The sequence below is a fragment of the Acyrthosiphon pisum genome, chromosome X, assembly GCF_005508785.2.
Source record: "Acyrthosiphon pisum isolate AL4f chromosome X, pea_aphid_22Mar2018_4r6ur, whole genome shotgun sequence".
NCBI lineage: Eukaryota > Metazoa > Arthropoda > Insecta > Hemiptera > Aphididae > Acyrthosiphon > Acyrthosiphon pisum.
The window spans coordinates 48,329,438-48,333,404 of NC_042493.1; positions in this window are offsets into that span (position 1 = coordinate 48,329,438).

Sequence of the window (3,967 nt, forward strand, 5' to 3'; positions counted from 1 at the left end):
AGTACCCTACTCGATGGCATTCAACAATTTGATACACATAGAAATATGTTAATAGAAAATGTAATAGAAAAATATATCAAAATAAGACTATTCCACGAGGCTAGAAAAACCAATGACGTTCTTAAAATTAGGAAAAGACTGAAAAAAATTTCACATTTTAGAAATGAGTAATAAGATTAGATATTTTTTAACAATTTAATTATACTATATTTTATACTTTTAACAATATTTGGTAACTATTATTATTAATTTAAGAACATTTTAATGTTGTGTAGCTATGTTGTAATTATATATTTTTAATCACATTTTTAGGTATTAAGATTGTCTTTTTCATTATTAATTTGTATAGGTATTGTATATTATTTGTATTTTGATTTTTATAAATATTGTTGTTAACAACGGCCTTTTGCTGGACTTATATCATATTGTATTGTATCATAATATAACATATTATATTATATTATATTAAATTTTAATACATATACATTATATTATTTTTAAACGAGTCGCAAAGATCAGCCAATATATACTACATAATAGTTCTTTAAACTTTCAACTTACTTCAACTTAAGAGTAGTAACTTACGACAGATGAATTATTTTAGTATTCTGTCTTCTGCGTTGCCAGCACGATTGCCACGATTTAAGATATACTTAAATATATCGTATATAAATATATACATATATCTTAAATCGTGGTTGCCAGTCATTACTTATTAGTTAATGGCAGTTATAGAAATATAGAATATTATTGTCATAGATAATACATAATACTATTATGTATTATCTATGATTATTGTACAGATAAAAAAAAATATTTTTGTTATAAATTTTTTTTTGATACCAAAATAATGGTTTTAACCAGAAGTATGGTAACTCTGGGGCTCTTCTGGCAGGCCACCCCATAAGCGATTCACATAGGCATGTCCTATCCATTATGTATTATCTATGATTGTAATGTTTAAATTAGTTCATAATCTTTTCCTGGAAGCGTCGTTATCGCTCGACATTCGTCGTACCTGGATATTCAGTTTTTGGTGTAGTGGGGGGGGGGGGGGGGGAATCATGGCCAATAACGCAACAACAGGCAGGTGGCAGCACATTACAGCGGTGAAAAATTAAATGTAACAACGTAAACATGTTTACGAAAAACAAACTAAACACTATTAAAAAATGCGTTTAGAGTAAAAATACCTATTATGATATTTATAAAGAACAATATTTCGGAAACAACCTCATCAGGATTTTGTATTATCCAAAATATACAGCTCGTTATAAAAGGTTCTAAAACCTTTTTTTTTACATTTTTTAAATAACTGTAACTTTTTTAAAAATTAATATTTTAAAAAACGCCGATGAGGTTGTCTCCAAAATATTGTTATCTATATATTTTATAAAAGGTATTTTTACTCTTAAACTACGTTTTAATGCCGTTTCGTTTGTTTTTCGTAGACTTGTTTTTACAGCTAAAAATTACGGGTATAACGTCATCTTAAGATTATATCTAAAATATTAAATAACAGCTACGATTCTTACCTTATACTTTGAGTAGTTTGACACCCTTCCTTTTAAACCTCAACAATTTCCTTTCATTCCCGCGATATTTTTTATATAATACTTCATTTCACTATCACATTTATTGCACAATATATTTTCTACATTTACTAAAAGATTTCTCGCAATTAAAAAATTAGTAACTGATTCTTCGTTTTGTATAATTTTATAAAATTCTTTTGCAATCATTTTGAATGTCACGTGAAAATATAAAATCGTGTGTGAAGTGTGGACTTTAGTATTGTCACCCGACGACTAAATATACGATCAAAAATTATATGATGCAGGAAAAGAGAGTCCTAATCATTATTACCACGATAATAAAGATATAAATTGCACAGTAAAGTGCATATAACAAGACGTGTCCCGTAATCGCAGGTAGACCGCAATCTGGGGTAGAGCGCATACGACAAGACAGCTGATATTTATTTATATAAGTATAATATAAACATTAAACAGTTTAATAGTTAAATATTAAGCTATATACCCATTATTAAGCATAAAAAATATAATCAATTATTAGTTACAAATAATGTATATGTTATATTTTATTTAAACACAACTCTAATAAAATACAAATTATTGAATTATTAATAAAAAAAATTAAATAATGAAAGAATTCATAGCTTATAATTAATATAAATTATAAGTAGAGATGTAGAGTTTACCAGTAAAAAAAGTTCGGTAAATTTACCGATAAAATTCGGTAAATTGGTAAATTTTGGAAAAAAATTTTGGGTGTAATTTTTGTTCTATTTTCAAATAAATCTTACTTACCAATTTCTTACCTTCTTTAACATTTTTATGTAATGTTTAAATGCATGATAAATATTATCTACCAACCTATCTAACCTATTCAGGGCCGTCCCGAAGGGATGTATCACCCCCCCCCCCCCTACGTAAACACCAGTCGGTCCAGTCGGCAGTCAGACTTATTTCATTATAGCGTATATAGACCTAATTTTACCTACGAAAAATAATATTACACATTTCGTTAATACAGTAAATACAGTAAATAGTTTGTATACACGGATAAAATTTGAATAACTATATTTACCATAAAATATAAAATATTGTTATATAATTAAATTATCAATTTAAAGAACAGGGGCATCAACACGTTGGCACACTACAGTCTACAATGAATATAAATATTAGGTTGTTGACAATCATCTACGATCCTGGTTCCTAGTATCATTAATCTGTTATCGGGTTTATTTTTCACTATTAATGATCTAATAAAAATACAAACTCAATGAATAATTTAATTGACAGTGCTGTATCCTTTTCAACAACTTAACGAATAAATCCAGAAAACGATTTTAAAATACACCATCGTCATAAAAAGTCACCTACTTGGTTAGACAAAAACTTTGAAACTCAGGTAGAATTCAACATGCTCACGTTTTATAGAAAAGAATTCAAGTGTGTTCTATCTACTTTTATCAATTTATCTAAAAATAATTTCAAAAAATGTATTGAAATAATTTTGCCGTTGTATTAATTATTTTCAATCCCTTTAAAAAACGAAGATATTTCTATTGAAAATGTTAAAAATTCATGTTATTGTTTCCACCTAATAGTTCTTTGGAAAAATGCTAAGATGCAGAAGCAGTTGAAGCTGAATTGGAAATTTTGAGAAGTATTGCAATTCAGTCTGATTTGACAACTGCTATTATATTTAAAAAATGTGAAGAGATGAAACATATTTTGCCATTAGTGTTGTATATGACAGTAACGCGCTCTGGTGGATTGTTCCAAACAAAAATAAAAGGTTATGTTACATAATATCCAATATATATATACTGTTCAAGTTACGAGCACATGCTCGAAGCATTTTTTTTGTCATAATAAAACTGTTATAATAAAGTGAATGTTTTTCTATACCTTTTAATATGTATTCCTGAATATGGCGGTCGGAAACATAATAGTGGCGACAAAGATAAAAAGAATGTGCTATACTCCGGCCCACGAGAAAAGTAACCAGCTACGCGCATGCAAACTGACCGCAGCGACCGTTCCGAGGCCTCAATACCCCCACTTTGTGTCATTCAGTGTCGGGCTGTGGCTAGCATACAGCGCGAAACAAGCGGTATACAGAGCGATAATAATATTTTGTCATTCATAATATTATCGTACAGCGCGGAACAAATCTAAATTAAAATTTTTTTTTATTTTTATATAATCAATCGTTTACAAAATTGTACGTAATAGTAAAAAAACATGTAAAATTAAAAAAATTAAAAAAAAAATTTTAAAAACACACTTTTCCATAAAAACATTTAAAAAAATATTTTAAAAATTGCACTAAAAAGACAAAAATAATTCTCTGTACTTAAAAATAATGAAAAATTTATTGATGAAAAATTTAAAAGTGTGTGGTGCATCCTACAAAACATTAAAAGCCGAGCTAA